At 47.4% G+C, this 14,596-nt stretch overlaps 1 long non-coding RNA gene across 1 annotated transcript in view; it reads left to right on the top strand.

Annotated features, from left to right (window-relative positions):
- Positions 1 to 12,316, top strand: part of LOC138548634 (uncharacterized) — a 226,044-nt gene extending 213,728 nt beyond the window's left edge. The window contains exons 3-4 of the long non-coding RNA XR_011292433.1: positions 8,519 to 8,601; positions 8,712 to 12,316. This is a non-coding gene — a long non-coding RNA (uncharacterized lncRNA). The remainder of the gene's footprint in view (positions 1 to 8,518; positions 8,602 to 8,711) is intronic.
- Positions 12,317 to 14,596: the final 2,280 nt, after the last annotated feature.

The raw sequence follows: 14,596 nt of genomic DNA, 5'->3' as shown, positions 1-14,596 counted from the left end.
AAATTTGGATATTCTCAAAGGGGTCAGGTATCCCCTGTGCGTTATATAAAGCTGTATTTGCTTAAACCTGGCGTTTCTCGATACTTTTTTATGATACCCGAGGGCTCGCTCCCACAACCCATCTGCCATCGGGGCCCCCATCTCCGTTTCCCATTCCAGTCTCAAGTGCTCTAAATCGCTCCTAACCTTCGTCATCAACATCTCGTACAACCTAGAGACCTCATGCCCGCCCTCGATGTGTCATATAGTATCTCCACCGTGGCATCCGGTTCATCGGCCAGGGTAGTTTCGGGCCACCTATTCCGGATCTCCTGCACTATCCTGTGATATGTCATATATTGACCCCTGTGCAGTCCGAACCCTGCCTCTAATTCTTCGAATTCCAAGATGGTCCCATCCTGCCAAATATCTCCCATGGTGACCAACCCCACTGACTCCCAGTATGTCCGAATAGTTGCTCTGAGCTGCCCATCTCCCTTCGCCAGTGCGACCAATGGGAACTGCAACACACACGGGAAAGGGTTGCCCATCATCCGGCAGGCCCGTTTCCACATGTTCCGTCCCAAAGCTAGCATACTAGGCCGCTCCCTCATGCATGCATTAGCCACCCAGATCACCTCTCGCAAGTAAAAAGGGGAGCAATCCCTCCCAAACAGCATGTGTTCAGGGGTCTCGTCATCAGAGAGCCACCTGGACACATATTGTAGCTGCGCTGCCACATAATATGCCTCAAAGTTCGGCAGCTTGATTCCGCCCTTATCATAGAAGTTCTGCAGCTTCCACAGTGCGACTCTGTTGCGCATGCCGTGCCACAGGAATTCTCTGCAAACACTATGTAGCCTCACAAAAAACTTCTTAGGAATCATGTAGGGGATGTTATTAAAATAATGCAGAAGCCTGGGCAGCACTACCATTTTAAGCATAGCTCCTCGGCCCATCATCGCTAGTGGCAATCTTTCCCAGAACCTCATACATTTCTCGATCTTCCCCACAGCAAGTTCAGTGTTATGCTTGTGCTCTTCCACGGTCGTGTGATACACATCAATTCCCAAGTATCTAAAGGATCTCGTCGCCCACGGGATCTGCCACACTGGCAACCTCTCCACTGGAGTCCCCACATAGCCCCCCAGCGGAAATAGGGTGGATTTCTGAGGATTTACCGCTATACCGGACAACCAGGCATACCTCCCCATCACCTCTAAGACATACTGCAAATTTTCTTCTGGGTATCTTAGGTATAACAGCATATCATCTGCATACAGGGATATAAGGTGACACTCTCCTCTCACATCGATGCCGACCGGGTCATATTGCTGCCGGAGGTAAATCGCTAAGGGTTCTAGTGCCAGGATGTACAACATTGGGGACCAGGGACACCCCTGCCTAGTGCCTCTGCCCAACTGCCATCTCTCTGACACCACCGCACCCGTACGGACCCTGGCTAGTGGTGCACTGTATAACATCTCGGCCCACCAAACATAACCTGGTCCCATCCCGTACCCTCTCAGAGCCGCTAGCAGCCAAGGCCACCGAACAGAGTCGAACGCCTTAACCGCGTCCAATGCCACTATCGCCATTTTGCCGTCCTCACCACCACCCCACTCGACCACCCAATGGAGGCGCCTGTGGTTGTGAGTGATGTTCCTATTAGGGACATAGCCCGTCTGGTCAGGGTGGATCAACTTGCCGATCACTCTACACATTCTAGTAGCCAGGACAGCTGTCAGGATTTTACTATCTTGGTTCAGCATCGACAGCGGCCTGTAGGAGCCACAATCATGTCCTGGTTTATTTGGCTTGGGGAGCGGTATTATAATCGCCTCCCTAAGTGACTCCGGCAACCGTCCCATCTCGTACGCTTCGTTGAGCATTTCCAGCATGGGCAGGAGCACTTCCTCTGCATAAACTTTATAAAATTCACTGGGGAACCCATCTGCCCCTGGGGCCTCACTAGTGGGCAACTGTCTCACAATCTCCTTCAGCTCTTCCAGGGTGATCGGAGCATCTAGCTCCTCTCGCTCCTCATCGCTGACCTTGGGCAAGCCTACATCTTCCAGCACTTCGTCTATCTCCTCCTGGCGCCCCCTCGCAATCTTCGTATAAGACCTTATAGTATTCCACGAATGCCCTGTTCACGCCTTCTTGGGTGTCTACCTCCTCCCCCTTTACATTGGTTACCAATCTGATCGGGGATCGTGGGGTCTCACTCTTGTACAGCCAAGCTAAGAGTCAGCCCGTTTTATCTCCCCCCGCATGCAGTCTCTCAATATACTTTCTATAGTTCAAATTACAGAGCCTGTCCCAATGTTCCGCACACTCCTGTTGCAATTTGGAGACCGCCTCCGCATCTGTCCCACCACCTTTCAACTCATCCTCCAGCACAGTCTCAGCTCTATGCAAATCCGCCAGGACTCCCCCCATCAATCCCTTAGACTTCGCAATGGCGATCCCCCGCATTACGACCTTAAAGGCCTCCCATAAGGTGCCAGCCGACTTAACGCTCCCTTTATTTACCTCAAAATAAGCAGTTATCTCTTCCCTAATATCCTCTCTGAAGGCGGGGTCTTTGAGCGCCTCCGCCCTTAGGCGCCATGTTGGTATACGCGCTCGTGGGGAATACAGTTGCCATCTCATGAACAGGGGCAAGTGGTCAGAGAGGACCCTCGCCCTGTAGTCTATATGGTCGCGCTCCGCGACTATGTCTGGCGTAGTGAAGAGGTAATCAAGCCTCGTGTGCAGTAGATGCGGAGCCGAATAGTGCGAGTATTGTCTCGCGCTCGGGTGTTTCGCTCTCCACACATCCACTAGGCCAAAATCCGCCAGCAGCGTCTGCAATACCTTAGCCGCCGGACTGGGCTTAGCCATCTTGTCATCCGACCTATCCTCCCTGGGGTTCAACACGCAATTAAAGTCACCACCCCATATCACCGTTCCCCCCATCCCAACACTGAGCTTGGTGCACAGCGTCCTGAAATATGTCGCCGTTTCCTGGTTAGGCGCGTATGTATTTACAATGCACACTACTTTGTTCTCTACCAGCCCCCTCACCATAACCAACCTCCCATCCTCCTCCACAACCTCCTCAATTAGCTTGAATGGGACGTGTGGCGCCACCCACACCAGCACTCCTCTGGCATAGGCGGAGTATGTTGATCCTACCACTGTTCCCTTCCACTTCCTCCCTACCAGCTCCAGTTTCTCTCGCTTTAGATGTGTCTCCTGTAGTAGGGCTATGTCTATCTTCTGCCTCTTAAGATACAACATGACTTTATTTCGCTTGAGATAACTGTTAAGCCCCCTAACGTTCCACGTTAATATCCTGAGGTCTCCCATGGCCTATCAGTAGTTTCCTCCCCCCATCCGAGGCAATCCCTCCCCACTTTGCGAACACCCACTCCCGGTTTCACCCCCAGGCTCATGCAAAAACTAAAACTCCCCCCCAAACCCCTACCCCCAACAACTGCCCAGCTCCAGCCCTGGATCTCAGGCATCCCTGTGTTCGGTCCTCCTTGGAATACCCAAATAGAGAACCCGACAGGGTGTCACCCCACTAACAGTGACTAAACTAAACACAAAAATGGGGTGTAAAGGGTGGCTTCAGGCGGCTCCTCAACTTCGCAACCATGTCCGCGCAAGGACCACGTTTCATAACCCCTGACGCTCGCATGTTCTCAAGCGAGTTCAATGACTATAATCTAGTCCCAATGTTCATGACCCGACCGGGCCTACAGCGTTACTTATCTCGTCCTTTATTTTCCACCGGCCATCTGAACATCTGACTCCTGAGGGCAGTTTTGTGCATCCAACCACTCCATAGCATCCTCCGGGGTGACAAAGAACAGAAGCTTGCTCTGAAAGAAAACCTTCAGTTTGGCCGGATAGAGCAACATGTATTTAAGCCCCGCTTCCCGCAATCTCCTCTTCACTGTTCCAAAGTTCATGCGACTGCGCTGTACCTGCAGGGTGTAATCGGGATAGGCCGTTATATTCGCCGCTCCTCGTTGTATTGTGCCTCCCTTGCGGAAGTGTTCAAGGATCCTTTCTCGGTCCCGGTAGTTTAGGATCTTAGCTATCACTGGCCTGGGCGGGTTTCCCGGTGGTGGCTTCCTAGTTAAGGCCCTGTGCGCTCTCTCAACCGCAAAACCCTGCGATAGGGTGCCTCCCTTGATCTCCTGCAGTAGCATGTTTTCGATAAATTCCGTTGGATTGTGGCCCTCAGTTCCCTCCGGCAGGCCCACGATACGGATGTTGTTCCTCCGGGCGCGCCCTTCTGCTTCCTCCGCCCTACTCTCCAAGTTGCCCACGCGTTGCACCAGGGCATGGAGTTCACGCTTGTGCACAGCGCAGTCCGCCGCGGTAGGGCCCAATTCTTTCTCCAAAGTCTCCGTGCGCTCTGCCAGGGTACGCACGTCCTGCCTTAGGAGGTTCACGTCCTCCTGCACTGCCCCAACTTGGAGTTCCATTGCGGTCTTCAGTTCAGCCACAGCGAGCTGGAGCTTGGTCTCCCAGGTCGCTTTCAGGTCTGCGATCGCAGCGAGGACCTCGTGGTTTGCACCCCCGGCGGCCATTTCCTTGGCTTGCGTTTTGTCTTTGCTTTTGGCTCCGTCTGGGCCGGGAGGCGTTTTAGCGTATTCGTCGAGCGTGTGCTGTTTGGTCTTCGCTCTCAGGGGCTTGTTAGACATGTCTTCCGTCCTTCTATCCCTGCTCGGATCTGGGGCAGGGTATCACAGTGCGCTCTGCAGGTGCCCCATTGTTACCACCACTTCCCCGGCACAAAGTTCCTCTGTCCTCCGGCTCCCCCGGCCATCTTGTCTATCACCTATCCAAGCCAGGTCGCGTCTCACCCTCTGAGGCGCACTTTAGGCCACAAAGGGCCCGGGGCACAGTTCCCGGTCACACCGCACGCTCTGGTTACCAAGTATCTTCGGTCAGGCCCTGCACCCTTCCCAGGTCCACGCCGTCGGCCTCGCAGGACTGGGTGTCTTTAATGACCTCGATCCACCCGCGTCATGCACCTACACCACCACCATGCTCCAGTGCGACCGTCAGGCACCCAGATCAAGCACCCCTTTGTTCCTTCGTTCAGCGGCGGCGGCCATTTTCTCGTTCATCGCACTCTCGCCTCCAGATCTTCTTTTAGCTTTTTGTTGCGCTCTCACGGTGCAGGCCCGTATCGAAACGTATCCACACGTTCACCTGAGTTTCATGTACGCAGTCATATCAGTCTCAGCCAAATTACATCGGTCCTTGCACTGTTTTTAGTCGGATAATGTGCAGATCTTTGGGAGCCCCCGTACAGACACGTCCTTTCACATGGCTTCCTAGCCACGCCCCCCAACACTGGAATTAAACTTAGTTAATTAACACTGCTTTTGAATCTAGCCACACTAGAACTGTACTGATGTGTTAACACCACCTCAATATGTAACCACACTAGAATTGTACTAACTAGGTTCCATCTGAAATTTTAGATAATGCCATCACTAGTGTGGAGAGCCATAACAGAGAAGATGTCTTAAGAACAAAACCAAAAAAAGAGAACACCAATATGATTCACATGCTGCGATACTCTGCACAGAGTCACAAAATAGCCAGGACCATCAAAAAGAACTACAACTTCAGCCAATTTCTTAACAAATTATTTCCAGAGCCAATGATGGCGTATATGAGAGGTACAAAAATTTCAGTGACACACTGATTAGAGCAGAACAATTCAGAAAGCCATCACAGAAGGTATTACGGAAACCAAAGCCAGGGACATTCCCCTACCTCAACTGTCAACATTGATGTAACATGACCAAGGAAGACCATATCCGTACCCCTAATACAGGCAGAAAGATTGCACTAGGTGATTCTGAAACCTGTGACACAAACAATGTCATCTGTACACTCAAATGGCAATGTGGGAAATACTATGTGGCTCAGACGATAAGTCGTGCAATAGATCGCTGGACCGGACACATATCCAGCATGAGGAGAGCAAATGCTAAATCACCTGTATGTAGACATTTTAAAGAAGCTAGGCACACAGTGGTCAAAATGAGATGTGATATATTGGAGGTGATCCATCACTTAAAAAAGGGAGGCTATCTACAGAAAAGATTAACACAAAGAGAGCTTTATTGGATCTATCATCTAGATGCAATCAGTCCCCTTGGCATGAATATCTGGGACCATATCTCCAGATCTAGAAAAATAAATCAAATGAAGCTTATACCTAGGTTATGAGGCAGACACCCACCTGGGAAGGAGATTGTGTATATATCCTGGCAAAATTTGATGACTGTATGTACTGTTGAATGGACAAGTATTATTCACAGATTCAGCTGAGTACGTGGAATGGTTTGATGTACTAGTTCTTTCATACACTATCTTAAGACATATTGTTCAAAGTACAGGAATTGCATTGTTCACAATATTGTTCACAAAGTGTAATACCCTAAGCTTGATTAACCTTGTGGCTTTCTATGGACTAACTGAGGAAACACCAATGGAATGCAATTCAAATGTTATTACTTCTCTGTTGTATAAACAATGAGAGAGTCAAAGCGGAATGCAACACGCAGTCTGATCGGATCTCGCTGGGTCATTACCCGGCCGAGAATACCTCAATTCTCGGCTGGGATTCCAGCCACCTTGTCCACAGCGGGTGGCGTGGCAGCCCCTCAGCCAATGAGGAGGCTCGAAGCGGGGTCATCCCCGCTCTGTGCCTCTACACAGCTGGAGGCTACCATTGTCCCCCGCCAGGGATTCTGGTGCGTCTTTTATTTCCCTCCCCCACTCCCCAACCCCACTTACCTTCTTCTCTTTCGTCTTTTGGGAGTGGACACGCTGGGAACACTTCTGTTCCCAGCGTGTCCGCTCCCGATGGCCGCCATGGAAAGGGAAAACTGACTCCGTTTTCCCTTTCCCGGAGGCCATTTCTTTCCAGAAACTGCTTTTAGTGCCACGGTCACCAGATCTTGTGGGCCGGCGTACTAATAGCAATATGCCCCTCACAGCAGGGGCATTGCCCGCTTTGCTCAGGCCTATCACTATGGGCCCCGGGGCATTACCTGGCTCAGTAATGCCCCCGTCGCTCGGGGCATATTGCTTAAGTATTGTCCAGAGGTCCAGCTAAGTAAATGGAGTGATTTGATGTAATAGTTTAAACATTTTGGTCAAGTACACAGATCCCATCCCATCCAGGAAATGCATTGTTCTCAGTATGTAACAATCTAAGCCTGCTTGAACTCCTTATAGCCTCCTATGGACTATCCAAGAAGACACCAATGGAATGCTATTTAAACAATATTTGTTTTCTGCCATTTTTGCCTGCATACCGTGAGGGTGGCATTAGACTTCACTGGATTAATTATTTCCCCAGGTTCTCTAACCTTCATGAAGGTACCTAATAGACATTTATTGCATAAGCACTCATGTCCTAAATGTTTGGTTCCTTACTTACCCAAATACCACGAGAGCCGAGTGCGTGCCCTTACTTAGAGACACAATATGGTGGTACATGTTTGTAAAATGATGGCACAGTTTATTATAAGAATCGTAACTGTATAACCATTAGCGAATTTTTTAACCCTAAGATTGGCACCTATAATTTGTGCAATATATTTGTATAAAGATGGTACAGTTTACTATAAGAATCGTAACTGAATAATCTTTAGGGGATCTTCAAACCCAATGATGGGTATACATCATTTTTTCATACAGTGTATCTTTAATTCATTACACCACTGTTAAGACAGAATGTGACAATTGACAGGAATTCACCCGCAATTCATTTTATTTTCCATGACCATGACACTACTTATAATAACAACGACTCGCGGTAACGTGCGCAATGATGTCATGCTTTGTTTCTAACGGCGGGCATTTTCTTTCAATGTTTTGCACCGCAAGGTTCCCTGCAGTGGCAGATATCGAGTGAGCTGCTGTTTCACCCCCCAATGGGTACGGGGCATGATACTTTCTCTGCAAAGCGCATTGAGGCCACACAAGTGGGGAAAGAGCGCTATATAAATAAACAAATACAATAAAATACAATGATCTAGACAAACTGTACTGTACTAGCCGGTAATGGCTGGATCATTATGCAGCTAAGAATATCCTAGTTTGGGGAGTGGAGAACATACTCAGTCTAGACAACACTATCTTACCTGTGTTATCACTTGTTGATAACCGCACATTATTCAGGTGTGAGCCTGTTATTTTCATTGAGAATTTGTTCTTCTTGAAAGGATGCTCATTGCCAGTTATTCAATATTGCTTTTTCTACACACTTAAGAGCACATTCCCTTATTTTTTTACCCTTGGACATACAAGCTTGGGGTACTAGAGGAGTGTTTTACTTGTATTAATTGAGAAGATTATTCCATAGCCAGTCTCACCTGATGTGGTCTCTACACATCAGCACAAGACTAAAATGGGTATGGTAGCCATTAAATTATGACTTTCATGAAACACATATGATACACCTAGGACATTCCATTTTAGACTAAGTAGATATGTTTTTTCCTTACAGAGCTTGGGAATTGTACTCAAGAGGAATGAAGTGTAATTATGACAGCACCACGCAGCATACTTTTGGACGTTATCAGCACAGTGGTAAGAATAAGATGGGCCACCTATCACATTTTACTGTCTAGAACACATGGTCATATGCATTTGATAAATTGCTATAAAGGTTAAAATAGAGTTTCCCTTTTCTCCTCTAGATTATTGGCTTGGCCAGATTGAATAAACCTGGACAGAGTCTATTAATCACATACACCACCAGAAGATCTCTGGAGTTTTATCCAAAAAGTGATTAATCAAGCTTAAGGTGATCTATACAAAATGTAAACGATTTATATTTCATGAATAGCATTGTTAGATGTTTTCATTTATGTTTTTCTTTTCGTTAAATTGTAGCAATCTTCACAATAGATGAAGAGTCTTGTAACTTGAAACGCGTTGGGTTCCCCATTAAACTGTGAAGAAAAAAAGAATGTTCTGAAATGAATTTCTCTTGATGAATGTTTTTTTTAATACTCAGATTATCATAATAACTTTCAAATTGTACCAGTATATGCATTTGGAAATCTATAACGGTTTGGCTATTATCCAGCCTTTGATAATGGAGAGGGGGCCGTAGTTCCGAGATCATTGGGAACTTTGTTTTGTATTGCTAACTAGGTACCTGCCACTTTTGAATGTATCCACACTAGTACTGTACTAACTTGATTCCCGCTGTTTTTTAACTTAGCCATACTAGAATTGTACTGATTTAGTTAACGACTCTTTTTAACTCAGCCATACTATAACTATACTAACTTGGTACTCCAGCTCTAAATTTAGTCACACGAAAATTGTAATTATTTGGTTCATGTTGCTTTTGAATTTAGCCACACTAGAATTGTACTGAGTTAGTTAACAATGTTTTGAATTTAGTCACACTAGGATTGTGCTGATTGAGTTGTTTAGATTTAGTTTAGCGCATGCCTCCGTAACCCAAGCACAAGGAAATCACGGGACAATACAGAATGAAGAACTGACAATAAAACTACTGAACACCCAGAGACCACCCAAAACTGACAAGTCACCCCCCTCTCCTTTTCCACACCATTACACCTCTCATGTACCATAACTGCCCAAAGGGCTAGATAAACAACCCACCAAAAATGTGCAAACCGGACACCCCTCTCTAAGAATACGACAAACCAATACCTGCAGACAACACACAACTCAGACACTGGACCCTATCCTTATGGTCACAAGTCCAGTGCACATAACAAAGCACACCTAGAAAGCTCATAGGTGCAGAAGCCAGTTTATCCTTGTTCTGCACGCATCAACAGATGAGAACAAACTCTATCCTATCCCTCTCTCCATCACTAACCAACATTACCCACATTTCTTGCAGAGCCACTTAAAAGACTAGAGACCATTGCAAAGGCAACGGTGTGTGATATAAATCAACATAATATAACATATATAGTGGTCCTAAAAAAACAAATTTGGTGTAGCTGAATCCTATCCACCGTACTATTGTGTTTTAGTATTATTAATTTGAGAATTCCCTTTGGAATACCAATATTATAGAGTCTCTGTTGTTGGCTACGGCATCATGCCATAGTAAAAAAATATGTCCAGCCTGGCTGCACCATTGTAGGCCAATATAGCCACACACGATCGCTCATGTTGGCTTAGCCCTAGAGATCAGAAAAAAATGTCATGCCACAGTAGAAAAATAGATCCATACTGGCTGCACCAAGTTAAGCGTCCACCACATCAAAACACTCACCTTGTCATTGCCACTTATTCTAGTAATGTACTCGTCTCCCACACAGGTCCGACCAATAAACAGAATCTGTTCACTCCTCAGGCATCATCACACACACAACACTCCACCCATGCATAGACTCAACCATCTAATTTAAAAAGAGAATTCCTACACTTATGCACTCACAAAGACACCCTTATGTTATGTAAATGAATACTGTGAGCGCAAGTACATTGTACACAAATGCTCACATTATACATTCACAAACCATTGTAGCAATCGCACATACACAATCTCTCTCTCCCACTGTCCCTATTTCTCTCTCTCTCTTTCACACAGACAAACACACTCTCGCATTAGACATTTCTCTTTGGCCAGAGGTGGTGCTATGTTTGCCACAGGACAATCTTTGTGAGCAAGGTACTAATGGCCAGAGCGATGGGGTGACCTGGGGGTGCTAAGGACCCCAAGCACTGCAAGTGCACATTTAATGTACTAGATTGATGAGAATTCGCATTATGCTGACTCTGCGCTGCTAATATAGGGGTGACAACTCGATGGTACCCTAAGGTTCAAGGCCCAATTCTCTGCAATGGTTGACGAGCCCTGGCACGGTCCCTGGAGGAGAGCCATAGGAACACAGACCTTAGGACTGAACAGATGAAAAAGAAGAACTCCATTCAGAAGGTGGCTATGCACAGAGATGTAGAGCATGAGGCACAAGAACCGGCCTCCCTCAGCCTCGAACTAAGCATGGAAGGGATGTTACGTGGTGAAGCTGATGCTTACGCATAGTTGTGCGAGCCACCTGAAGCAGAGGGAGAATGAGATGCAAAATGAGAGTGTCAGGCGATTGGCATAGGGGCATGAGGAGAGGGTGACATGGCAAGTAAATGAGGGGGCATTAGAGACGGGCAAGAGTGCTGATGGGAGGGCCATGGAGGACCAGTGAGGGTCACTAGATTGAGTAAGTAAAGAAAGGGCTGAGGGAAATGAGAGGGCCATAGAGCGGGAGCCAGAGATAAAAGTGTGGGGGCCATATAGCGTCTGGAGGGCACAGAGTCATTAGGTAGAGTGATGGTACTTACCTCTCGAGTTCACGCTACACAGGTGGCTTGTTTAGCTCCTCCTGCTCAGCTCTGGGCTTAGGTTGTCAATCAGGCTTCTCTGCATCTGCCAGTGCATGCAGCACCGATATAGCCCGCCACTGCTCTCATATCAAATTTCATTGGCTGAAGGACAAAGATAATTTAGTGATAGCTACTGAGAGACAAAATGACAAAAAAATATTGTGCTGTTTGCACATGCAGTAATACTGGCAGGACTCCGCCAGCGGTCTAATCAAAATGCTTTACGTTAGCTGCACAGAGCTCTTCGGTCTCCGCACAGCATAACAAGGAAAGGCGCGTGGCATGGCACGCATTGGTGCACCTGTGGGCCATTGCCACCCAATGCTAATTGCTGTAGTCCTGGCTGGTCACAATTATTCATTTAACTAATAAACATAACCAGTGCATTAAGTGGGATTAGAAATCAAGGGGTTGCTCCTGTTAGGGGGTGTGGGTTATGTACGGGCGTACTTCGTCCACACCCCCTATCGAGAGCCCACCCTCGCCAAATGGCAATGGCTTTTCTTTTTTTCTAATCGAAGTGCCGACACGTGTTGGCAGCTCGTGTTACTGTGCAGTCACTCCACAGGCTGCCTCAGGTGTCAGCGTGGCTTGGGCTAGTCAGGGGTGGAACCCTCTCTGGAGACTACCGGGGCATGGCCCTGGCTAGCCCTGGCACACGTAAAGCACTGAACATAACCATTGCCGCCCGCAGTACGTGCTGTGCACTTAGACAGAGACAGATGACTCAGAGCACAATGCACGCGACTGCCTCTGCTCTCTTGGGGGGCCATGCCGCCTGTTATAAACAGGCCACCACTGCTCTCCTGGCCATCTCAGTGCATGCTTGAAGGACCATCCTTTACATAAGGGAAAACCCTTTCGTTGGTTAAACTGGGTTAGGGCTAATATATTGTTACACTGATATGCCCAATAATGTTTCATTTTGTTTTCATGCAATTTCTCTTTATGTGTGTTACAATAAATGAATAATATCAAAAACAAATGTTTTTCTTTTTCTATATTGATATTTCACTGTTTTAATTGTCATTTACTTCTTTTCCAGCCTTTCTGTACATTGTAGGCACATTGTTTTCGACCGATTTCTTTCCCACAAGTATGCATAATTTAAAGTCTATTTTTATGAGCGAATAAACAAAATTGTATTCATACAAAACATTATAGCATCAACAATCTGAACACTATAGCAAAAACGTTCCTCGCTATTACCTTATATTGTGGTTCCTCTAAACACCTCAGTGACACCTTGTATAAAATGTACACAACAATAAAAAATCGCAAAACATCTAAATGTTGGTACATAACGTTTTTATATAACAGGATCTACATCACAGAGAATCGGTTTGTCCAAGTTCTCTTGTATATTCTGGAGAACTGGCAAAAGGATCAAACCGACCGCTTCTGCTAGTCTCACGTTTCGGCAGAGTGATGATTAAACCACCTTCCTTCTTCAGGAGCTCTCGTTACTTTAGTCCTGGATTTCCACATGGCACTGGGCACATTGTCAGAGCTGGCAGAGTAGCCATTAGAGCTGAAGCATTTCTGATAGCAGGCAGGGTGCCAGTGGCAAAGACATACATGCCAGCGTGACCTGTGCAGTCAGAGAGATATTCCTACAAACCTATTTTCTATGCACTGTTAGGCCTGGATTTTAATGGGGGAAAACATAACTACATAACTACAAGTCTCAGAAGGCAAATGGGTAAAAAGCAGACTGGGAAACGTGGCCATGCCTGCCAAAGTGGCCCATTGAGCCAGACCTGCATGCTGGCACCCGTCGTTTTGTGTTCGCCTTTTTTCTGTATGCACTTGCAAGCCCCAGCATGCAGGATAAAAAGCCAGGACAGCCTCAGTGTCACATACATGGATGGCATGAGGCCACTTGACGTCTAAGCGTCGGCTTTGTAGCCATGTTTGGCTACGTATGCTTAGGACACAGCGCTGTTGGAGACATGTCTCTCTCTCTGTTCGATCCTGTGTCTCTCACTGAGCCCACTCAGGTCACTTTCCCCACAGCATAAAATTGCTGTCTGCTAAAAACCATAACCTGAAAAGAGGTGCTCTCTCTGCATCCCTGCCACATAGAACAAGTGTAAACTAAGAGCGGCCATTTTGAATCGGTGGAGCCTTTGCAACATCATTGCTTTGCTCATCTAGTTAAATGGAAATAGGCCTTGAGGATCTCAACTATTTTTGACGTATTCCTATATGACGTTTTACTACAGAGACCAATAAAGATGCAGTGTGTTCAATGTGTAGGTTAGGTTGGTCCCAGCTCCACCATTTCGACACATTTCTTAATCCTGGGCAAATAAAGGAAGCCTCACCCTTCTAATGCTTCCCACCCAGATTCCTAGGGCACTGTCACTCCCCGCCCCCAATAATCGAAAAGCACCGCCAACACTGGATTCTGAGCCGGTCTTAGAGGCAGCAGCGCCCTGGGTGAATTGGCGTATCTCCACCCACCCCGCGTTCCCCTTGTCGACAGGGGGAGAGGCGGAATGGGGGTGGGGGGGGAAGTGGTCTTGCCAGGAATCAAATTTAGGAGAGGCACTGAGGGGGCCAAAGACAAAAGTAGGGGAGGCACAGACGAAAGTAAGGGGGGTGCTCATGAAAGGTAACGTGTGACATCACAGGCACTCCTGCAGAGAGGCTTTTGTGCACACCAACTACCCACACCCAAATGCACTTCCCTCCTATCAGAATGCAGGCACAGAACCATTCAGTGAGTAATGGCCCATCATTAGCAGTTTCGTAGCTACATTCTGATGGCAGGGGCTGAGAGCTGCTCAATCACTGCTCACTTTGTGACAAAAGGAGTATTTGCTTTGTGATCTGCAGACATTTGCCTCAGTAAGTGTCTCAGATAAAACCAAGAGCAGAGAACATGGTCACTGCTTGCCTTGGGTAGCAGGTGCACAGGGGGTGGGTGGGGGCAGGATTTCAGCAAGGGGGCACTGCCCCCCCCCAGTCTACCCTAGCGACGTCACTCGGGGGCAGGGGCGCCATATTTGTTTTGTCTCCCCTGCTCCGGAACCTCGCAGGGGGTTAATCACTGGAATAAGACGCTCATGCATGCTAATCCATGAGCGCCCTATTCCAATGAAAACCTCCTGGCTCCCCCGTCAGAGCAGGGAGGTAATCATCTTGCGAATAGGGTGCTGAGGCTCTGCATCAGCACCCTATTGTTATTAAATGCGCCCACCGC

Source organism: Ambystoma mexicanum, chromosome 1q, assembly GCF_040938575.1.
Source record: "Ambystoma mexicanum isolate Mex_15411 chromosome 1q, UKY_AmexF1_1, whole genome shotgun sequence".
NCBI lineage: Eukaryota > Metazoa > Chordata > Amphibia > Caudata > Ambystomatidae > Ambystoma > Ambystoma mexicanum.
This window is presented reverse-complemented; position numbering and strand designations above follow the sequence as displayed.